The sequence below is a fragment of the Papio anubis genome, chromosome 9, assembly GCF_008728515.1.
Source record: "Papio anubis isolate 15944 chromosome 9, Panubis1.0, whole genome shotgun sequence".
Taxonomy (NCBI): Eukaryota; Metazoa; Chordata; class Mammalia; order Primates; family Cercopithecidae; genus Papio; species Papio anubis.
The window spans coordinates 10179920-10204856 of NC_044984.1; the positions used below are offsets into that span (position 1 = coordinate 10179920).

The window sequence follows — 24937 nt, forward strand, 5'->3', positions numbered from 1 at the left end:
TCTATATCATGTCTGTTTAAAAAAAAAATTGTTTCCTTAAGTGTAAAGTATTTCATTTGTTGTATTTGTTGTTTCGTTTCCATGGTCTTGCAAACCAAAAATGAAGATTTCTTCCTAGGGCAATCAGGGAAGAAGCCTCTCACTCAATTAAAAGCCCCCAAAGCTGAACTTCTATTTAAGCTATTTCCTGCATTTTCTACATGAGAAAACAAATTATTTTCATGTGCCATGTCACTACCAAAAATAAATATTAAATACAGTTCCACTATGGATGTTGTGCATTCGTGCTCTTCAACATTTAATAATATACTAGTACTGTACATACTTAATCATATGAATGCGTATATGTGTCATTGTACATGGAAGAATATACTCCATGCATGTAAGTGCAAATGCCTGGGCCCGGCAATTTCCAAAGCACCTTTTCAGGTAGTCAGTTTCCATCCTGGGGGCCAATGCCAGTTTTTATTTTGTTTTGTTTTGTTGTTTGTTTGTTTTAACAGCGTCTCACTGTCACCCAGGCTGTAGTGCAGTGGCGCGATTTTGTCTTGTTTTTTTGTTTTGTTTTGTTATGTTTTTTGAGACAAGTCTCGCTCTGTCACCCAGGTTGGAGTGCAGTGGCTGGATCTCGGTTCACTGCAACCTCCACCTCCCGCGTTCAAGCGATTCTCCTGCCTCAGCCTCCCGTGTAGCTGGGATTACAGGCGAGAGCCACCTGGCCCAGCGCCCAAGTTCTAGTCTTGATTCTACCACTTACTAGATGTGTGATTTTCAGCAAATCACTCAGTCTCTTGGAACGTTGGTTTCCTCATCCATTGGCGCTCCCCTTCCTCTTTGCAGGCTTGCTTTCGTTGCCTGGCAACGGGACGCGACGCCGGGACTGAGCGTAAGTGCGTGCTTTGACTGAGGCGGTTTTGACCGTTGGGCCTTGTCAGTTGCTTAGACTCACCTGGGTCTCCAGTCAGTGCCCGGCTCCTCCTCCTCCACCTCCTCCTCCTCCTGGGTGGAGAGTGGGGCGGCACCTGCCGGGCAGGGGAGCCCCTTCCACAAACCCGGGTAGGAAAACGAAGGTGGAGCGTTGCCAGATACAATACAGTACCGCATGCGCAGTCAACTTTGAATTTCAGATAAACGAGTTCCTTTTGAGTACACACATAGTATCATACAAAGTTATTCGTTGATTATCTGAAATTCGGAGTTACCTGGGAGTGCTGTGTTTCTTTGCTGAGTCTGGCACCCCGGCCCGGGCCGCCTCCCTCTCCACTCTGGCTGGGTCTCCCAGGTGTGGGCAAGGGAACTCCTTCTATCTCCTGTGGCAACTTCTTCAGGCTGAAAGCACCTGTTTCTGTGGAAATGGGCTTTCTTATGGTGAGCCAAGATGCCTATTGATGTATATGAAAAATCACACTTAAAACAGGAGAGATGGGTTATTCTCATCGTTCATGGAAACAGGTGCTGAGCGAGATGACAACCCTTGCCCGCGTCCACCGATGTGTCCACAATTCCCAGATAGATCCTTGACTTGGGCCGACCCTTAGGCTGGAAGCTTCTTAGGGCAAATTTTTATTTCTATAATCTATGCCTTTTAAAATTAATAAAATGTCATTTAATGTCTCTTTGAATATGTTACTTATACTTATTTTCTATATTTTGTCTGTTTTAAAAAAAAGATTTTCTTGAGTGTAAAGTATTTCATTTGTTGTATTTATTATCTCGTTTTCATGGTCTTGCAAACCAAAAATGAAGATTTCTTCCCAGGGCAATCAAGGAAGAAGCCCCTCACTGAATTATCAGCCCCCAAAGCTGAGCTTCTATTTAAGCTATTCCTTGCATTTTCTACATGAGAAAACATTAGAGATAATGGTCCCCTTCTCATGTTCATCTTTCCGGAGCAGCAGCAGGAGTCCGTTCCCATTTTTATGTTATTTCACTTCAAGTGACATTGAGATGTCTATGCAGTATTTTTGTCTTTGGAGTATATCATATTGAAAAAATACAGTGAAGATACTGTGTTCCAAAGTCAGTTACTGGCCAGGCGCGGTGGCTCAAGCCTGTAATCCCAGTACTTTGGGAGGCCGAGGTGGGTGGATCACGAGGTCAGGAGATCGAGACCATCCTGGCTAACACGGTGAAACCCCATCTCTACTAAAAATACAAAAAAATTAGCCGGGCATGGTGGCACGCGCCTGTGATCCCAGCTACTTGGGAGACTGAGGCAGGAGAATGGCGTGAACCCTGGAGGCGGAGCTTGCAGTGAGCCGAGATCGCGCCACTGCACTCCAGCCAGGGAGACAGAGCGAGACTCCGCCTCAAAAACAAACAAAAAAACAAAAAAAACCAAAGTGAGTTACTTTCCTCTGTGGGGTTAAGACAGCAATGCCAACTCAATAGGGAATTAGGTTTATTTGTGCCACTTTGTTTTCAGTTTTAATGACTGTATTTACATATACATGCAAGCACATACCTTTCCCTGCTGCTTTGTATTCCTTTCCCCAGTACAAGAGACGGCACACCGTGTGCAATCTTCGCTGCACCCTGTGTCCTGGAGTTCACACTCTATAGAGCTTCCACATTCTCTTGTATATCTGCATAAATAATCCATTGCGTTGCTCTGCCTCATCAGGCCTGAATTTGATGAATATTCAGATGGTGCTTCAGTTTGACTTTTGTAAATAATGGTGCAAATAACCGTGTGCATATGCCATTTCATATGTTTGCAAGCATATCTTTGTTTTGTTTTTGATTCTGTTTGATGCGAAGTCTTGCTCTGCTGCCCAGGCTGGAGTGCAGTGGCATTTTGTATCTTAAAGGTATTTTCTTGTATCTAGAAGACTACTTCTCTAGTAAGATTAGATAATTTTTTCTGAATTATTCTTTTAAACATGCTTTCCAGGTTGCTTATCTTTTCTTCTCCTTTTCCAAGAATGATTATAAGTCATAGGTTTGGTCACTTTACATAGTCCCATATTTCTTGAATGTTCATTTAAAAAAACTCGTTTTTCTTTTATTTGGCGGGGTTAATTTGAAAGAGCAGTTTTCAAGCTCTGAAATTCTTTCTTGACCTAATCTATTATTAAAGCTTTCAAATATATTTTGAAAATCTGTAAGTGAATTTTTCATTTTTAGAACTTCTGGTTTTTTTAGACATCTATGTCTTCATCTCCTGGATTGCTTTCATGGTTTCTTTGTGTTGGTTTTCAAGCTTTTCTTGGATCTCATTGAGCTTCCTTGCAATCCATACTTTGTATTTTTTATCTGTCGTTTCTGAGTGTTCGTCTTGGTTAAGTCTATTGATCCTTAGTTGGTATCACAGCATTCAGCTTTTTCATGGTGCAGGAATTCTTACTTTGGTTTCTTCTCATTTGGAGAAGCTGACACTTCTTATTTTAAAATTTATTTTCATTTTTTTTTTTTTTTCCCACTATTATTCCCCTTCCCCTGGGGGTGTGACTGTGGAAATGTTGGGTAGGATCTTCTGGTTTTGCTTCTGTAGATAGCCAGGTGCACTTTCTCTGCAGGTCTTATATTGGGCTGTGCAGTTTGACCTGCAGGCCAGTAGGTGGTGCCACTAGCCCATTTACGAGAGCGTTAATTGCAGTCACTCTGCAGACCTCTTTCTGATAATGGCCAATGTTATTATCTCTCCCCTACCCCTGACATGGTTCTCTCAAATTCCTATTTGGGTAGTGACCTTTAAAGGGAAAGAAATTGCAAAAAGCCCATGAATTAGTTGAGGAGCAATTAAAAGTCAGCCATATAGAACCGTCAAACAGCCCTTGGAATTCACCCATTTTCGTCATCCCCGAAAAGTCTGGTAAATGGAGACTTTCGCATGACTTACATGCTATCAATGCTAATTTGCAACCTATGGGGTCCCTTCAGCAGGGGCTCCCCTCCCCTGCAGCGATCCCTTGAGACTGGCCTGTAATCGTTATTCACTTAAAAGACTGTTTTTATACTATTCCCCTTGCAGAACAGGACAGAGAAAAATTTGTGTTTACAATACCAGCTATCAATAATGAAAGGCCAGCTCACTGATTTCATTGGAAAGTGCTACCCCAGGGAATGCTTAGCAGTCCTACCACGTGTCAGTATCATGTAAATCAGGCTTTGTTCCCCAGTAGAAAAGAATTTCCTAATTGCAAGATTATTCATTTTATGGATGATATTTTACTAGCAGCCCCAACAGAGCCAGTACTTTTAAAGTTACATGCTTCTGTCATAAGGAAAACACAGTTAAGAGGTTTAATCATAGCACCTGAAAAAGTACAAATTTCTTCTCCTTGGAAACATCTTGGGTACATACTAACTACCCGGTCAGTAAGACCTCAAAAGGTTAAATTAAATACTAGCAACTTACATACCTTGAATGATTATCAGAAATGACTAGGTGATATTAACTGGCTTCACCCAACCTTGGGCATGACTACTGATAAGTTACAGAACCTGTTGTCTATCCTAAAAGGCAATGCTGCCCTAGACTCTCCTAGGTATTTAACTCCTGCAGCATAAAGGGAAATTGAAGAGCTAGAGCAAGCTATTTCTCAGAGGCAACTAGATTGCATTGATCCATGGTATTCAGTTCAATTATTTGTTTTTCCCACTAAACACACTTCTACAGGGTTAATAGGACAGATGACTCCAAGGCTGTCCTAGAATGGGTTTTTTGCTCACATACAGGGACTAAAACACTCTCTCCCTGTATCCAGTTTGTTAATAAAGTCATCTATTCAGGCTGCAGACAAGGCAATCTATTACTAGGTTATGACCCGAAAAGCATCAGAATTCCTTTAAGTAAAAAGTTATTTGAAGCAGTATTGCCTTTATCTACGGACCTGCAAATAGCACTCTCTGATGACATAGGCCATAAAAAGCATGCCCTTCCTGCTGACATACTCCTTCTGTTCTTATCTCGTACTTCTGTGGTTTTTGCCTACAAAAATAGTTCAATCCCCCCATACCTAACACTTTAACACTGTTTACTGATGGCTCTGGCAAAGATGGAAAAACAGCTGTCTGTTGGAGACGGCATAATTCCCTCACTTGCTCTGGATTTACTAGCACTCAAAGAGTTGAGGTTGCAGTCTTAATATTGGCCTTGGAAACTTTTTCTGCTCACTCCTTCAATATTGTTAGTGACTCTGCTTACTCTGTTTATTGCAGAACCTTTAGACAGCCCTCATTAAGTGCACTTTTTCTCTGACTTCAGCATTTCCTAGATCAATGTACACATCTTATTTTTATCACACATATTTGAGCCCACAGCTCATTGCCTGGCCCATTGGCGTATGGCAATGATCAAGCAGACCTACAGGTTAAGACATCACTGCTTGACCAAGCCACCCAATCACATCAGTTTTTATACCAAAACTGGAGACACTTATCTAAACAATTTCAACTTACCCAGAGACTAGCTAAACAAGTTATCCTACAATGCCCAGATTGTCAGCTCACAGGTACGTCCACTCCTTCAACAAGTATTAACACTAGAGAACTAGAATCTAATCAGTTATGACAAACAAATGTTACACACATCCTTGAAGCTGGAAAACTTAGGTATGTACATGTATCCATTGATACCAATTCTCACTTGATTAGCACTCATCCCTTTCCTGGGGAGTCCACCCAATATGTCATTAAACTTCTTTTAACTTTTGCATTTATGGGGTGGCCCACAAAAATTAAAACTGACAATGATCTGGCTTATGCCAGCTCACAATGTCAACAATTTTGTCACACGTGGAACATCCAACATTCCACAGGCATCCTGTATAACTCACAAGGACAGGCCACAGTAGAATGTATCCATTCCACCCTTGAAAATATGCTCAGAAAACAAAATAGTGGGAATATGAGTAAGGACCCTGCAACACTACTAGCACAAGCCTTATTTACCTTTTTATTTATTTATTTATTTTTTTGAGACACAGTCTTGCTCTATTGCCCAGGCTGTAGTGCAGTGGCGCAATCTCGGCTCACTGCAAACTCTGCCTCCCGGGTTCACACCATTCTTCTGCCTCAGCCTCCCAAGTAGCTGGGACTACAGGCACCCACCACCACGCATGCCCGGCTAATTTTTTGTATTTTTAGTAGAGATGGGGTTTTTATCATGTTAGCCAGGATGGTCTCGATCTCCTGATACATGATCCTCCTATCTCAGCCTCCCAAAACGCTAGGATTACAGGCGTGAGCCACTGTGCCCGGCTACCCTTAATTTTTTAAATTTAGATGATAAATTTCAATCAGCTGTAGAAAAGCACTTTGCTAAAACTTCTCAAGATGTAAAACCCACAGTTTTATGGAAAGATGTTAACAGTAACGTATGGTGTGGTCCAAATGAATTGTTAATGTTGGGGAGAGGATATGCTTGTGTTCACACCCCCTCAGGTCCTGTTTGGTTTCCAGCACGATGCATCAAACCATACCATGGCATGACTAGGACCCAACCCATTACCAGAAATGAGGAAAATGAACCTACAGAATCTGCAGCCCCGGACGATGCAACTTCCTCAGATGACACAAGCCCCAGACATTACCTAGGGGATGCTGAAGAGGATAACTCAGGAGGCTAAGCGAATCCTGCTCTGGACACAGACACCATTCACTCCAGATAATTTGTTCCTTGCTATGCCCTCTGTTGTACATCGCAACTCACGTAGGGTATTGATCCTTTTTATGCTCTCACTTTGTCTTTAACCTGTACCTGCTATACTCTATTGGGCTCATACGCCTTTCTTTCACCTGGGCAAACACCCTCTTCCCAGCCTCTAATAATGTAATTGCATGGCTGGGAAGGATAGACTTACTCCTAGCAGGGTCCCTCATTAATGACACACATTGGACTAAGGTGCCAGACATGTAACACTACATATCACTCTGCTATCCTCCCACTCTGCGCAAATTATAAAAGTTCTAACCCTTACTGTGTACCTGCCCAAACACAATTATGGCTACATCATGGCAAAGGAAATGCCTTAACAGCCTTAGTTGCAGGTAGCCTCAAACAGGGCAATGCAATCAATGCCACTTTCCCAAACACTCCTGCCTGTGCTAAAGAACAAAGCTGGGAAAATAATGGATTCCACTTTAGCTAGGAGGTCTGTCACAGAGAACAGGCCCATAGCCTCTAGTTAGGCAATTATAACATTTTAGACTGGAACCCCCACAGCCATTTGCAGGGCAGTCGTACTGATGTTTGCACCTATCATGGCATCAATGACAGTTTCACAGCCACATCCCGTTCCTCTGTAATTTGGGCTGAAAGGGGGATGGGATATCTCAGACCCCAAGTAGTGTCCATGCCATCTCAAGACACTTTATGGCACCTGGGACATCTTAGCACCCCCTTAACACCTGGCATGGGACATATCATAATTCCAGTCACAACTATACTATGACCGTTTTTCATAATCACACTGATCAGTGCCTGATTTGCACTACCCATCCATATGTTTTCCTATGGGGGACCAATATTTCCATTACACCCCAAAACTCCATGTTTGTGACCAGAGTGCAGGGACAGACTTGGTTTGCCTCTTGTATCTCTAATTATAATATATCTAATTTAAATATTCCTCATGTCATGGTATTGAGGAGACAATCTGAGGTTTTCCTACCAGTCAATTTAACACGATTGACAAAGTTCCTCTGCCCTTGCCACCTTAGAACGTGCCCTGTCCCAGGTCAGACACAAGAGATTCATAGTTACACTTATAGCCTTTATAGTCTCAGCCATAGTCATCCTAGCAACTGCTAGTGTTGCTGTAGCATCTATTACTGAATCAGTACAACAGCTACTTTTGTAGACGGTTTGGCCAGAAATGTGTCTAATGAACTTCTTTTACAGCAGGGTATAGATAAAAAGATTCTTGCACATCTGCAAGCCCTCAAAGCTGCCTTGGAATATGTGGGGGAGTGACAAGATGCACTGGCATTCCAACAGCAATTAAACTGTGATTGGGAACATAAACATATCTGTGTCACTTCTCTGCCATGGAATCAATCAATACATAATTGGGATGAGGTGAAACACTACCTCTGGGGAACCTTACATGATAATTTAACAGCAGACAAAAGCAACTCAAAACTAAAATTCTAGAAACCCTAAACGCCATGTACCTACCCGCCCAACAAACAGCCATATGGACAGGTGTGCAAGATCATCCCTCCTGGATAGACAGACTCCCCACTCCTGGGGGGGGTCACTCCTTGATTGAAAAATAATGTTGCTAATTATACTCCTGTTTGTCTTATGTTATTTACTAATTCTAGGATGCAAAGCCAGAATACGAGCAGTGACCACCACACCTGACGAACCTGTTGTTGCACACATTTGTACTCTTCAATAAACAAAACCTGATGCAAAAAACAGAAAAGGGGGAGATTTAGGAGTTTGGGCAGGGTGGTGGGAAAAATTGTAGAAAGATGCAAACCTTCTTGGAAGGCCAGGCGGTTTTACAAAAGCTTCGGGAAAGGATTTGGTTAAAGGCAGCCTGATTCTCTTATCCAGTGCCTGAAAGCTTATGTTAGATAGCAAGGGGATGTAAAGAAACTGATCTAGATAAGTTAGTTTACTTAGGCCTCAGAGCCTGGCCTTTAATCATCTGCATGCAGGATTGCTCTCTCTGGGGAGGGCAACCGCGTTAATTACCCACAAATGTGTTGACTCAAAGCCTTTGTCATTAAATCTGTACTGAATAAATGCCCACAGCACTAGCTTGTCAGGGCTACAGCTGCTGACTCTTTATAGCACCCTCCTCAGGGTCTGTAAGCGGCCCGGTCCCCGAGCCTGCCCTTTCACTGGATACCTGTGTCTGAGTGCATTCTTTCATCTGTCGTTCGGCCAGAGTCTGTGGGTTGGACACAGCACCCATGAATACCCCAGTGATGAGTGGGCACCAGTCCTGATAGGAGTGGCTAAAGGAGCTCCTTGTGAAATGTACTGAGGTCTTTGCAGGTGTTAGGGGAGTAAGTGATCTGCACCAGCTCCATATCCTAGTTAGGCAACAGTGTGCTCTGTTTCCCTATTATGCCCCAGTCCCAGGGCTTATGACTCTCAGCTCAGATGTACATTGTTGTCCATCTCCAGGCCACAGTATAGCTGAGAGCCACAGAAAACACCTGTCCCATGGCTCGCCACAGGAGTGGTTTCAGGGCAGAACCTGTCCACTCAGCCCAATACAGACAGCTTTATGGTCCAGCTATTCTCTGATGTGGTAATGCTGCTGCTTCATGTCGAGATGGGGAAGGGCTTTACCTTTTGGCTCATGTAAGATGGGTGTCAGTTGTGGTGGTGTTGGCTGGTTGAGTTGTCCTGGGCTCAGGTCCTGGTGGGAGTGGTCAGGTGCCGGGGGTGTTGGATAATTCCCCAGTTCTTAGACTTCTAGATGGCCCACTAGACAATATATATGAGTTCTGAAGAGGCTGGACTAGGATCAGGCTCGTGGACTTGTTCTCAGGGCCCCAGGGTTCAGGTGCTGGTTGTGACTGGGAGGGATATTTTAGTCCCCCAGGTCATTGCAAGAACTTTCAAGTGGGGCCAGGCAGAACACTCAGGCAGTGGGAGTCTGAGTCCAAATCACAGTGCTATGGTGACTGGGCTCTCAGAAGGGCTGTGGCCTGCAGCTGAAACAGTCAGGCGGGAGCAGGGCAGCTGTGCTGTGGGCCTTTCACTTTAGAGGGCAGACCTCTCAGCTGGGACCATGGAGACTCGCAGTTGGGGGCATGTGGCCCACCCTCACTTCCCTCCCACAGAAGTGGCACTAGACATTGCTGTTGGGGGTGAGCAAAGATGTCCACCCAACTCCCTGGTCCTGGGGCAGCTGGGGAGCAGGGAGCAGTGGCTGGGACTGTTGTGGGAGCTGAAGGGCTTATCGGCGTTGTCAGACTGAGTTGCAGAGGAATGCCAAGTCACAGCTGTACTGCTCGGGTGGGAGTGGGGTGGCTGCCCTGAAGGCCTGTTATCTAGATGAGGGAGCCCATTTGGCTCTCTAGTCGAACTGCATCTCCAAAACTATCTAACATCAGCCCAAATCCTATAATAAATTATTTCTAACACGCTCTTATGAAGCACCACACGGTCCTCCATGGCATGCATTTTCCCTCACTGCAGAAAGATATAAACACAATTTGTTTAACTACAGATGTGTTCCTGGTGGTCTTTGAATGAAGACATTGACAGAAAGTAGCATAGCATGCTGGTTAAAGACTGTTTTTATTCGAATCCTAGCTTTGCCAATCAACAGCTGCATAAATTAAACTCTCGACCTCAGCTCCCTTATTTGTAAAACAAGGATAACAAAAATACATTTTTTAATAAGGTTGGGTTGAGGATTAAATGAAATAACAGAAGATTATCTCTTAACTAATTTTAGCTGTAGAAAACAGAATATCTAACCAAATTGGATTTAAAAATAAATGTTAAAAACCGGTTAACGTTTATCTCACATGATGTTAGTTTAAGATGGCCTAAGAGTTTGATGGGTGGTTCGCTGATGTCAAATGAATCCAAGTGCTTCACACCTTTCCACTGTAACCTCACCCTCGGTCCTGAGCACTGCCATGCGCATGGCTGCAGGATGCTGTGGCCTCAAGTGTCACGCCTGCAACACTCCAGTCTTAAAAACCAGGAAGTAAGGAGGACAGCAGCCTTCTCTTACATCTTTCTGTTGTGGGCAGAGAGAAAACCCTTTTCCAGAATTCCTACCAACAGATCTTCCCCTTTTGTCTCCTTCCTGAGAGTCAACATTGTGCTAGCTCCCAGCTGGGATTCTAGAGCTACACTGTCTGAAATAAAATCCCGGCTCCACCACTGACTGACTATGTGACCAGGGCAAGTTTCTTAAGCCTCACTATATGTTGATTTTTCACTTATAAAATGGGAATAGTAGCATCTACATCAAGAGTTGGTATGAAGATTGATTACAGATGTATGTAATATGTGACAGAGCACTTAGAACAGTGCCAGACACATGCTAAGTGTGAGTGCTAGTTCTCACAGTGTGCTGTGTCACATGGTCATTCACACAGAGGAGGCTGTGAATGGATGGACGTGGCCTTTTCAGCGTCTTTCTTAGATGGGAGCCTGTGCTAACAAAGAAGAAATGGAAATGAATAGGTTCTTGCATAGGCCAACCGTGTATGCCACTACCTGCAGAGTAGTTTGAAGAGTGCTTAGCACAGACTAAGTTCTAATAATTTTCATGATTTGTCATAATAGTCTTTCCTCATCTAGTGACAAAATACTCTGAAACAAGTGAGCATTTAATAAATAGATCTCCAAATCCAGCAACATTAATGTACTCCTTTGTGTGGCCAGCCAAATTCCTGCACCACCCTGCAGACCCCATGGGCCCAAGTGGCTATGACTCAGTGGCAGGAAATGATGCCACGTGATGTCTAATGATGCAGGTAGGTCATTCGGCTCAAAGAAAGTGTTTCTGCAGGGACTGATCTCCATCTGTGGAGATGTGCTGAAGGCCTTACTCCTCCTGCTCAGGCACCTGCCTGCTCAGGCGAGGCACCTGCCATACTTATTCTGCCTCTATGGTGGCCCCCCATTGCTGTAGCAAATGGTCCCCAAAAATATCCACTGAGGGAAGAAACAGGGCAGCTTTCTCTATCAGTCATCAGTGTTGGTCTGTTTACTCAATTTAATTTCTGAATTTTCTTTATCTCACTATTTAGGTTGCTTGCTCAGCAAATTCCTGATCTATGACTCAGATTCCAGGACCTCAGACCATTGTCTTGAGCTTCAGGCTCTGATTAGTTCATTTCATAGAACTATTTTATTGGTTAAAAAAAAAAAAATTTCCCCACTAGGTGGTAAGCATACTTGGCCATCGGGCGTTATGGATTCTAGCTACATCTGGACCACAAATTAAAGGTGTGATTAGATTAAATTAGTTATTTAATTAATTAATTTGTTTATTTTTATTTTTATTTATTTATTTTTTTTTTGAGATGGGGTTTCGCTCTTGTTGCCCAGGCTGCAGTGCAATGATGTGATCTCGGCTCACTACAAACTCTGCCTCCCAGTTTCAAGCAACTCCCCGGCCTCAGTCTCCCAAGTAGCCAGGATTACAGGTGCCTGCCACCATGCTTGGCTAATTTTTGTATTTTTAGTAGAGATGAAGTTTCACCATGTTGGCCAGGCTGGTCTCGAACTCCTGACCTCAGGTGACCCACCTGCCTCAGCATCTCAAAGTGCTGGGATTACAGGTGTGAGCCACCGCTCGGCCAAATCAGTTATTTTTTATTTGTAAAATGATGAGTTTAAACCTGATGAACAAAAGTTTTCTTATTTATCTATAATTGTAACCTTTGGAGTATATTCCACTCAGTTTTCTAAGGGTCTCAAAAGTCCAGAAACTCTCAGCAGAACTGCATGTGTCTTGGTTACTTAATAGATAATTTATCTTAAAACATCTGATCCTCTATTTTTTAAGTAGTGAAAAACATAAATTAGGAATATCTGGGCAATATTAACAACTAAAACCCAATCCTTGGATTTCTGAGTAATTATAAATTATGCAAAATCTACTTAACTTCATGTTTACTAAACAAAACATTTTGGAAGGTCCCCTCAACAGGTAAGTCATTAGACTCATCTTCAGGTAATCAATGACAACCTTATAAATATAGGACATTCAAATTCTTGCATTCCTGGGATGGACATCCACAGAATAAAAAATTTCTGGGTTGAGTTGCCTCAACCCACCTGTCAGAGTGAATTTAATCCTGCTGTTAATCCACTTCTCTTTGTCTTAAAGACTTCTTTAAAATATAATAGCTGAAAATGTAAAAGGAAATCATCATTAATTTCTAACAAAATCATGCCTCAAATGAGGTCATGGAGGTAGAGTTAGGTTGGTAGGAAGGACAGATGTTACATAGTAACAAGAAACAGTTATCTCTTAAGGTGAGCTAACTGTCGTGATCCACCAGAGGCGGTGCTAGAGGGTGCCTGGCAAACAAATGGAAGTGGTATGATCGACAGTCTTGGTTGAAGCGTCAGATGTGGACCAGGAGAACAGTGACAAAGAGCAGGTGCCACTCTAACAAACTAGCAACTTTCTGATTGTGCTGAGCAACAGGTCTCCTAACACCCCATTGAGACCAGATGCCAAAGTTGGCATCTCCTAAAGGTATTATTGTTTTTATTGCTGTGATAAAAAGTTTGAGTTCATTCATTAATATTGTTATTACTTTTCTCTCCTTTCACTCTCAAACAGAAATTACAGACCTTGAGATGTTAATGGCCTCTGGCTGTGCACCTGCCTCCAATTAGTACCAAGGCAATATGTGAAAAATATGTTTGGAAGCACGCAAACCTCCAGGGGCTGGTTAATGCCCTTATTAAACCTGAGACTTTAGGAAAGTTCTGAGCCATGGAATTGTATTCTGTTTTTGGATTGTCAACAAGATCAACACCTCTGGCAGTTCAAATAATTGCCTGGCCCAAGAGGCTAAATAAATTAGAAAAGTTAAAAAGAAGTAAAAAGTAACTCTGACAAGTTCTTGCAAACAAAATAGCCTTTCAGGTTCATTGATGTAACAAACTGAGCCTATGAAGAGCAGCAAAATTAAAAATCAAACTGCAGATTTCCCAGAATATTTTGTTTTAAAAGTCTCCACGGTAAGCTTTTTAAAAAAGATAACTTTAGAGTTATAAAAGAGTTGCAAAAATAGCACAGACTTCCCTTCTGCCCTTTATACAGTTTCCCTTATGTTAATATCATACATAATAATAAAATATTAATAATATTTTACATGTTATATGTAATAATAAAATAAACGAAGAAATTATCCTTTGTATGATACTCCTAGTAAATGTAGAACTTTTTTTGAATGTCACCAATTTTCCCGTCATTTCTCAGCTTCAGGATCCAATCCAGGATTGCACTTTGGATTTAGTTGTCCTGTCTCCTTCGTCTCTTCCAACCTGTGATGGTTCCTTAGCTCTTCCTTGTCTTTGTGACTCTGACACTTTTGAAAGGTGCTCATCAGTTATTTTGCAGAGTGCCCCCTCAATATGGGTTTGTTTGAGGTTTTCTCATCAATAGATTGAGCACAAGAGCTGTTGGGAAGGATGCCACAGAGACTGTGTGCTCTTCTCAGTGCACGCTATCGGGACGTTCTCAGTGCACCCTATCAGGACGTTCTTGACGTGGATATACAGGTACTTGGTCATTTTAATCTTGATCACTTTACTAAGGTCATGAAAAACTTTTTATCATTATTTTTGTAGGTGAAGAAAGAAAGGATTAATGAGAAAAACAAATTAGATGGCATAGCCTGGATGCAGAAAGTCTGACTCCAAAATTCAAGAACCTTCCAAAATTTACCATGTTGTCCCTCTTCACTTGGAACTCTAGTGACACACAAAGATTTTTTTTTTTTTTAATTTGTACTTCCTCCGCTAAGATCTCTAAGTGAGGGGAAGGGACTAAGCTGTTGTCTCTTATTTGTTTCCCTGTTCTTTCAAAGCATGTGAGCATAATTCAAGTAAAAATATTGGAAGCTTAAAATTTGTGGTCTGCTAGTATATTAAATATTAAATCTCAATGTCATGTGCTTTCTCTGAGCCAGACATAGGTTTTCTGAAGGTCTTGGACAAATATAATTTTGAGTAATGGTTAACCAAAAATAACAATGCTGTGAATGTGGGTATTAATATCTTAATTATTGAGATATCTGGACATTGACAGACTGAGAAACAAAATTTCTAGAAAAAATTTCCAACACAAATTTCAAGAGAAAGTTCAAAAATTTCCAGAGAAAATCACTCATAATCTTGAGATAATGATTGTGTTAGACTCTAATACTGGAAAAATGGAATAAATTTTCCTTACTCTCTCTCACTCCCCTTTCTCTCCACGTCAATTCTATACTTGAGATATCTGTGTCCTTAGAAATGTGTCACATATAATAGACCTCATATTTTGTTGGAAAGAATTTTAGTCAGTGGTGTAAAAATATTATCCAAAACAATCTAAATATGTGGTATTTGGGGGTGGGGGGTATTGAACTTTTTTCATTATTGTTGTTAAAGAATCCACTTCTCTGTTTGTCGTGATGCCCAGGTTGAGTTGACAGCAGTGAGTTCTGGAGGGTACTACATCCACTCTAAATTTTCTGGTTACAATCCCTGTCTTCTCTCTTGACCTCAACTGAAAGCCCAGACTCATAAGGCCTCACTCCCTGCCCTCCTATTCCTAGAAAATCACAAGGCAACTATGTAGGAGGCTTTCTCAGAGGGGAAAATAACTTTGTTCTCCTGGAAGACAAACCCTCCACTTTGCATCATGAGGCAGATAGCAACCCCTAAAGCTAACTAACTGAAAAGCTAACTGTTTGGTATGCTAAACATAAAATTGCTTTCAATTAATCTGTATCTGTTTTTATATTTACCCACACCTAGAACAGATTTATTTGAATGAGCTAATATATGAATCCATTGTGAGTACACCATTTCACATGAAGCTCCAAATTGCTCTCAGATTTTTCTTTCATTTGGACAGAGCTATTAATGTGTCATGTAGTTACGCCATTCTTTATGGAGGAAAAGAGTGAATAAACTCTTTTCAGAATATCCTGATAGAGAGAACTTGAAACAATAGAATATCAGAGAGGACATATCTGGCTCATTCTTTTAAGCTGCAAATATTTTTTTCTATATCAGGATAATCATGAGCACTGAAGCCTGATTTCCTGGACTCAAATCCTGGCTTCCCCAAGTACTACTTGTGTGACCTTAACTAAATTATTTAATCTGTCTATACTGCAGTTTCCTTATCTGTAAAACAGGAATAACAACAGTAATTACCTCAAGTGTTGCAATGAAGATTAAATGAGGAAATACATGTAAAACAGCTAGAATAGTTACACACAGAGTGGCCACGCATCCTAGTTTGCTTGGAACAGTCTTGATTATTTCCATCATTCTGATATAATTATTAATAGAGCCTTCTCTTCACTCTCAGAACTGCCCCACTTAGAAATATAAATTACATAATCATCCTAGTTACAAAGCACATAGTAAATGCTATACAACCACTAGTTATTATTATAACTTTCTTCTAGGTGTTGCAAATAGAGCAGAGTAAACGACAACAACAAAAAAACAATCCTGACTTGATGGAGTTTGCATTTTCTTTTTCTTTCTTTTTTTTTTTTTTTTGAGACAGAGTCTCACTCTCTTGCCAGGCTGAAGTACAATGGCGTGATCTCGGCTCACTGCAACCTCTGCCTGCCGGGTTCACGGCATTCTCCCGCCTCAGCCTCCTGAGGAACTGGGACCACAGGTGTGTGCCACTACGTCCAGCTAATTTTTTTTTTGTATTTTTAGTAGAGGTGGGGTTTCACCATGTTGGCCAGGATGGTCTCGATCTCTTAACCTTGTGATCTGCCCACTTCGGCCTCCCAAAGTGCTGGGATTACAGGCTTAAGCCACCGCACCCGGTCCAGAGTTTGCATGTTAGTTGGAAGAGACAATCAATAATCAAAATCAGTTGGTAAAATATGTATTAGATGATGATAAACACAGTGGAGTGCAATAGCAACTAAGTTCCTGGAAACCGCCTCAAAGCCTCTCGTCTTGGATGTGTCAGTAGGATCGTTAAACTTGTCTGAACAGAGAAATATAATAGGGTCCACGATTAAACAAAAATGTTATTCTCAGGACCTGACTGCTAGATTGAGTGAGAGAAAGGGCCAAGAAAGCTGTGAATAGAACCAGTGTGAAGTCATCACAGTAAAAGATTCCTTCCAGATGGGAGATTTCCCACAATGTGTAACCTGACCCCATCCCCCACCCCACCAATGACTCCAATTCTGTGGTAGACTGTTGGTTATATTCCAAAATCCATTTCTCCTTCTTCCTGACAGTTGGCCACCCAGGTACAAACCCCATTTTACGATTGAGTGCTTTACAATACCTTAGTAGAGAAACAAATATAACCTTTTCCTGAAAGGAAAGTGTTTGTCCTGCTTTCAGTTCTTCTATTTCAGTTTCCTGTGGGCTGGACACGGCAATGACTGTGCTTTGACCAGTAAGACAAGGTTAACGCATTAACATGGCCTTTCTTAACATGGCTCCCAAAGAATTCCCTTAGGAAAATTATTTGAGTGACCATTTTCTCAATTCTCCCAAGGACAGTACATAGTTGCTACTACTTTATGTGCATGGAAAATAATGCATCACATCACATAAAATAAATGTATTGTACATTAGGGCTTAATTCTTTCCCAGAATAGATTAAGAAGAGATGGCAGAACTACAAGGTGGAGGGAACCTGAATCCCTGAACTACCTTGTGGAGCAAAGCTACCCAGCCAGTCTAGATCTGCTAGACATTTCATTAGTCTTTTTTTTTTTTTTTTTTTTTGAGACGGAGTCTCGCTTCTGTCTCCCCAGGCTGGAGTGCAGTGGCCGGATCTCAGCTCACTGCAAGCTCCGCCTCCCGGGTTCACGCCATTCTCCTGCCTCAGCCTCCCGAGTAGCTGGGACTACAGGCGCCCGCCACCTCGCCCGGCTAGTTTTTTGTATTTTTTAGTAGAGACGGGGTTTCACCGTGTTAGCCAGGAAGGTCTCGATCTCCCGACCTCGTGATCCGCCCGTCTCGGCCTCCCAAAGTGCTGGGATTACAGGCTTGAGCCACCGCGCCCGGCCCATTTCATTAGTCTTAAGGAAAAATAACATTTTTATCTTAATTAGTCCTCTGTATTTATGTCATTTTTATTATAACGATAGCATTTATTTTCACTTCTATATATCCCTTCTTATCTCTTTTAAGGAGCATACACCTTATTGCACTGAAGTATATTGGGCTAGGGTAGATTGATTGATCATTAGCTCATAAGAGGTTTGGATACTTAGGTATTTTTACTCTCAATCAACGATTAATTTTGAATGATGACTGAGTATGGACTCTGAATCTAACCTGTTCTCTAATAAATCACAGCAAGATGGCGAAAGTAAATTATTTGTTTCTCTTACCCATCTTTTTCTTTAGCAACACCTCCACATTTGCATCCAGTGATAGGCCTTGGTAGCATAACTGGTTGTGATATCACAGAAAATGACTGCATGTATGTAGAAGGATGAAAAAGATGGAGAAAAACCACAGAGTGCATAAGAGGGTAAGATGGAAGGTATGAGGAAGTGGTGGTTATGAGAACAGAAAAGACAGAAAAAGTAAAAAGGGAGACAGGGGAGGAAAGTAGACTAAATCTCAGGAAACATTGTGAAAAAAATAGTGAGAAGTGACAAACTCTTCCAGCGTGGAACTGTATTCAACAAGTGTGTCTATGCTGTGGCAACAAATAACTTCAAAGTCTCAGTGGCTTAAAACCATAGAAAATGTATTTCTTGCTCACATTACACATCCAACATGAATTAGAGGTAGGAGGTGGTATAAAGCTCTGTTCCATAAAGTCATCCACAGACTTGGGTTAACGGATGTTTTATTATCCCTTGATGCCAACATCTCAACAGGATGATTTATATTTTGCTGTACTCGGGTAAGTAAGTACTAGAGGGCATAGTGCCAGAAATGAAATTATCTTTTTGGGGGGTAAATACCTAGGAATGAAAAGAATGGATCCTATGTATATATAATTTTAGGTGTGTTTAACTTTTTAAGAGACCATCAAATGGTTTTGCAAAGTGGTTGTACCATTTTACACTCCCAGCAACAACATGCGAGAGTTCAGTTGCTCTGCATCATTTCCAACACTTGGAATGGCCAAACTTATGCATTCTAATAGATACATGGTGAGATCTCATGATTGTTTTGATTTGCATTTCCCTGGCAACTAATGATGTGGAGCTCCTTTCCATGTACTTATTTGTGATCAGTATATCTTTCTTGAAGTGTCTGGTTCAAGTCCTTGTCTCATTTTAAAAACAGCATTATTTACATTCTTCTTACTGAGTTCTAAGAGTTCTTTATATATTCTAGGTACAAGTTCTTTATTAAATATATAATTTGCAAATATTTTCTCCCTATGTGGGGCTTATCTTTTCATTTTCTTTTTTTAATAGTGTCATTTGAAGAGCAAATATTAATGGAAATACTTTTTTTGAGGCTGCTGAAGTGTTAAAAATGTGAGCAATTTTGGAGTCCTTATATAATTATGCCAAGCTTTTTCATAACTCTGTGCCCCACCCTCCCCAGTCAGGTGATGACTGATGCTGCGATAAAAGTGCTTTTACTGCTTGGGCACCTTATTTGATTTATTGTTGGAAAGACCCCATGATGTGGGGGAAGCTGTCAGGGATCTCCTTGCTCAGCTCTTGAGAATGATAGGGAGTTTTCAATTATTAAGAAGAAAGGGAACAATAAGAGTAAACAGAGAGGAAAAATATGGGGACAGTTATACTGAGTGAAGTGTTCAGATGGTTGATTTAAAATGGTATGAACTATTTAGCACTGAGATCTTTGTTTCTAATACTAGTCTCCAAAAAGGTACCAGAGATCCTCGACAAAATGGATGATTCTTGGACTGGAACAGAACATATATGGGAAGAGACTGAAGCATCTTATAGTGGCAGAAAGTAAGAAAATGCTCAAACGCAATGATGGGCATATGTCAAAGGGACACAGAAGCTCATCGAAAGAGCTCCCAGTCCAAAGCTGGAACAACTTGAACAACAAAGTAAATAATGTGGCATTGGATTACACACCAACCACAAAACAAATGTCCATGAGTCTATACTGATGTCAATAAATGAATAAATCAGTAAATGTGGGAAAATAGACAAATCTTTCCCATACAGAAGAATTCCAAGTAATTTGTGTAGATATTTCACTTTTAAGGAGGTAGAGCATAACTCCCCACACCCTAAATATGAGTCATGTATAGTGACTTCCTTCTAAAGAGCACAATTTTAAAAGGGAGACAAGAGTGAAGAAACCTGACAGATGCTGCCTCAGTCGAGTGTTCGAGGTTCACATTAACCATGATGTTGTATTAATAGTAGGTACCCTTGATACTCTGTGATGAGAATGGCACTTGCTTTTGTGGTCTTCCTTCCCAAACCCATAAACCTAGACTAATCATGAAAAACCATTAGACCAACCCCAATCGAGGAACATTTTACAAAATACCTGACCCAACCAGTACTCCTGAAAACTGTCAAAGTCATCAGAAACAAGGAAAGTCTGGGAAACTGCCATAGCCAAAGATCCTGGATGGAATCCTGGAACAGAAAAAAAAATAGGCAAAAACTAAGAAAATTTGAATAAAGGATTTTAGTTAATAATAATGTATCAATGCTAGTTCACTAATTATGGCAACTGTGCCACATTAAAGTAAGATGTTAATAATTGGGAAACTGGATGTGGGCCATATAGGGACTTTCTGTACAGTGTATTATTGTCACAAATTTTCTATATATCTGAAACTACTCCAAAATTTAAAGTGTATTTTAAAAGTTATTTCTAATATTTTTAAAATGGCATGAAGTGGGAAGAGATAGATGGGGGAAGCACTAAAATGTTGATGGATCACTGTGAGAGATTAGGTTGTTCGGCTGTCCCACTAACTCAGACTGTAAGAAGGTCCACAACAGACTTGTTCAATTTGTCCTAACCTGAATTTTAAAATCTGATGATTACACACACACACACACACTCTCTCTCTCTCTCTCTCTATATATATATATATATAGTCTCTTGAGAGTCAGTGCAGACTAAAACAGTACAAAGTAAAGGAGAGGATTATGAGGAAGGTGAGTGACATGTGGTCCAATGCCTCTTGGCACAGTCCCCAGCAGAAGACACAAGGCCATATGCATCAGTATGAGTCAAATGGTGAGGGATGATGAAGAAACATTATTGGGATTGCTGGACTTTGGTACTTAATCTACCATCACACCTAAACCTGCCAATGAAAAGTGAAAGGGAAATATGATTAAATACAGAAAACTTGCAGGTAGTAGTATGGCCAGAAGTAGATACAATCATCCCTCGGTATCACTGGGGGATTGGTTCCAGGACCCTGCTTTGAATATGAAAATCTGTGGATTCTCAGGTCCCTCGTATTAAATGGATTCTCAAGCCCCTCATATTAGTACAGTATTTATGAGTGAAAATAATGCATGATTTGTCTCCATCCAACTCGAATATATTTTAAAAATGAGCATGATGTCCGAATGGAGGACTCTTTCCTTACCCAAACCACTGGAAAAGACTGTGCCAATCTTCTCTTCATCCAGTTTTTAATTGGACCTGCTAGATGGGAGCCCTTAGAATTGCTTAAGCACATTCAAATGATTATTTTAAAACAATATAGGATAGGGGGGTTCAGTTTTAATTAAGAATAGGTTGGAGGAAGAATTTCAGTTTTAATTAAGAATAAGACACAGTCATGTTAATGTCCACGGATTCCTTGTTTAATAATCCAGTATGGCCTAGAAGAAAACTTGGTGGATCCTGGAGATTAATTAGAGAGGACTGAATAAAATCATGCTTCCAGCAGCATCAGCTGTGCCCAAGATGGCATCACAATTCAAGCTTTGCAGAAAGCTAAAAGAGAGTAATATTCTGTTATCTATTTGCCTAAAACCTTATTTTCTAACTCTATTTAGGGAGAAAATCGAAGCTAATATACATTCACATGGGATGGATTCCAGTATACATTTACCATGTTCCCATAAGGTTATTGAAATTCTCCTTTTTAGCACGACACTTGGCAAGAAGATACTTAGATCTGATCAACTGGAAAGTAATATTATTAATTGCATTAATAACATAATATTAACTCAACTTGAAGACCTAGCAAAGATCGAATTACTGTATAATGCTTGTTAATCATATGAGGCTGATTAACCCAACTAAAGAACAGGGTCCAGGGGAAATGGTAAAATTCTTAGACATCACTTGGACAGGGGAGATTAGAGGGATCCCTCAGACAACCAGAAATACTTAATTGTCTCTGTCAGCTCCAAAATGAAAGCAAGAGGTGCAAGGAGTGTTGGCTTATTAATGTGGTGGAGAAACGGCATACCCCTGTTAAAAAGTTATCAGGAAAAAAGCTAAATTTGACTGAAGTTTTGAGCAAGATAATACATTTGGAATTTTTTTTTAATGTTTTTTTGGAAATTTAAAAGCCCTTGTAAAGCCCTGTGGGGCCTCAGGAGTCCCAAACATACATGATTTGGGAAGTTTCTGCAATACACAGTCAAGCCCTGCTGACTGGAGCCGCAAAAGCCTGTTCCTGCCACCTAGTGGCTACCTGTGGAATTTCATAATAAAAAGCTACCTGGCCGCAGCTTGAAGTAGCAACCATTTAAAAGGAAATTGCTAGCTCGTTACTGGGTTTTAGTTGAAACTGCTTTTCTTACCGAAGGACATAACATTATTTTAAAACTCATAACATCCTGTTTATATCATATTACCATTCCAACAAGAAATAAAGTGCACAGAATTCCCTCCTTGAATGGAAAGGAGATACTCAAGGATGTGTGATGGGGTTATCCAATGCATACATAGTCAGGTGACTGACAGGTCAACGTAAATTTGGTTCCCCTGAGGAGCTGGTTAAACCTATAGCTGAATAGTCCCCTCTCTCTGGTCAGTTGTCAAGGCAGCAGTTTGGCTTACAGATGGTAGTTCAAGGGTAAAGGGCTGGCCATCAACCTGGGAAGCAGCAGCTCTGGGATCAGTTAGTGATTGCACGTTAGATGAAAAGACAAAAAATAAATCTGTCCAAGGCTAAAATTGAGTGATGTTTCTCATGGCATCAAAGAAAAATAGATACTAACAATACTGGTATGGCATAGATGTTTACAGCTTTTACTGATTCTTTTTCAGTTGCCTGAAATATTGACAGGCAATGGAGTTTAGAAAAGGGACTTAGGGAGTTAGATGAAAAGTTCCTGGATGATATTTAAAAAGGAAAATCAAAGAATCTAGTGTGGTGCACTATTGTGGAAAACTCTGTGTACTCGAGAGGGGAAATTAAAGTGGGGGCTTGTTGACCCCCTTCAAAAGGACTCCCTTACAAATTCTCAAGAACTCCAGAATCAAAAAGCAGATGTCCTTGCTAACTCTTTGGAAGAGATTTCTTAGTTAAACAAAGTGAGTTGCCAAGAAGGCACACAAGCAGTTAATGAAACAATGGGCAAAAAAAAGCATGTATGTCGTTATTACCTTCAGAAGCTCAAAATGTTATACAATTGTTCCACTTGGCAACAGGAATATCGAAACTAAAAATGTCCATGGGCCACAAACAGGGAGGATTTGAGGATCCCATAGATAGCAGAGGGATTGCACTGGCCCATTACTCACAGCTCTGGGTGGATAAATCACAGGTGTTGACTGGGTAGTCAAGAGAGATATTCATACTGAATTTGGGATTGCATGTCCAGTAACTGGAGGAAATACCTCTAACATTAAACTTGGATAGTTTCTGTTGCTGTGCCTTCAAGTTCACTACTCTTTCCTTCTGAAGTGTCCAATCTAATCTGCTGATAACCTTATTCAGTGTATTGTTCATCTCACACATTATATTTTTCATCCCTAAAAATTTAATGTCTTTATATTTTTTGTATAACTTATTAACATGTTTTTATTTTATCTTTTTGAATATATGTAATAGAGAATTTTTATTTTAGTGTCTTTGTCTATTAATTCTATAATCTGTGTCATTTCTGGGTCCACTTCTATTGATTAATTTTTCTCCTTATTATGGATTGTATGTACCTGCTACTTTGTATGCCTCGTAAATTTTTATTGGATGCAAGACATTTTAAATTTTGTATTCTTACATGCTGACTCTTTTGTATTTTTTTAAATAATTCTGACCTTTGTTTGAAATTCAGTTAAGTTACTTGGAAACAGCTTGATCTTTTAAAGGCTCTTTTAAAGCTTTGTCAAGTGAGAACAGAGCAGCCCTTATTCTAGAGCGAATCTGTCCCCACCATTGAGGCAGTGCATTTCTGAGTACTTCACGCAATTTCCTGTGAACAATGAGGTTTCTTCATTCTAGCTATTGGGAACTTGACGCATTCCTTGCCCTGTGTGATATCCAAGAACTGTTCTGCAAGGTCTGATGGATCCTGGTGAATTTCACCCTGTCCACAGGTAGTTTTTTCACACACATGTGCTGATCAGTACTCAGCTGAGGATTTGAGGTCAATCTTCTGTGGATCTTCAGAGCTTTCCCCGTGTGCAATATCTCTCTGCTGCCTGCTCTGTGAATTCTGTCTGCTTTGCATTCTGAATGCTCAGTTCTGTCTTATCAACTTAGGGAGACTACGGGGTCCTGTTTTGATTCTTTCTTTCTGTGCTGCCACCTGGAACCTCCATCCTTCCAGTACACAGGGCTGAACACAGCACTCACGTCATCTGTTTCTCTTCTTTCAGGGATCACTGCCCTCTGCTGTCTAATGTCCAAAAACTGTTGTTTTCATTTATTTTGTCTGGTTTTTAATTTGGGTAAGGTATGAGGGTAAATCTGATCCTGTTAGTCCATCATAACCAGATACGGAAGTCTTGTCTTTAATTTTCATCGCTAAAATACACTCAAAAACTTTATTCTTAACCCATAATTAATAAAGGTATGTAATTGTTCATTGGATTAATATGTTTTGTTCTGTATCTTGTCCATTTAACCCAGGTTGTCCAAGATATTTTCTTTTCTGTTTCTCTTGCTATTACTTGTGAGACCAAAATATGTATCTTATTAACGTTTTTCAGCCAGACCTCGATAGCTAAAGACACCTTGTTAAGGAGGTGTCTTATTTACTCTTTTTATATTTATTTACTATATTTGTAAAAATAAGGCCATCAAGATTTAGAAAAAACAAAAGGAAATAATAAAAGACCACCCAGGTAAATAACAAATATTTTATATTTTATTCATTCTCTCATTTTGTAACATACAAAAGTAGACTATCTAATAAAATAAATTTAAAATCAATTATTTAAAAA

General features: G+C 40.5%; 2 long non-coding RNA genes across 2 annotated transcripts; both read left to right on the forward strand.

The window, feature by feature from the left end:
- The first annotated feature begins 633 nt into the window (after window positions 1-633).
- On the forward strand, window positions 634-16155 carry LOC110740639. The gene is made up of 3 exons (XR_002515518.2): window positions 634-1368; window positions 13233-13636; window positions 14249-16155. It is a non-coding gene; the product is annotated as an uncharacterized LOC110740639 (long non-coding RNA).
- LOC110740641 lies at window positions 6173-10288 on the forward strand. The gene is made up of 2 exons (XR_002515521.2): window positions 6173-6660; window positions 8272-10288. It is a non-coding gene; the product is annotated as an uncharacterized LOC110740641 (long non-coding RNA).
- Window positions 16156-24937: the final 8782 nt, after the last annotated feature.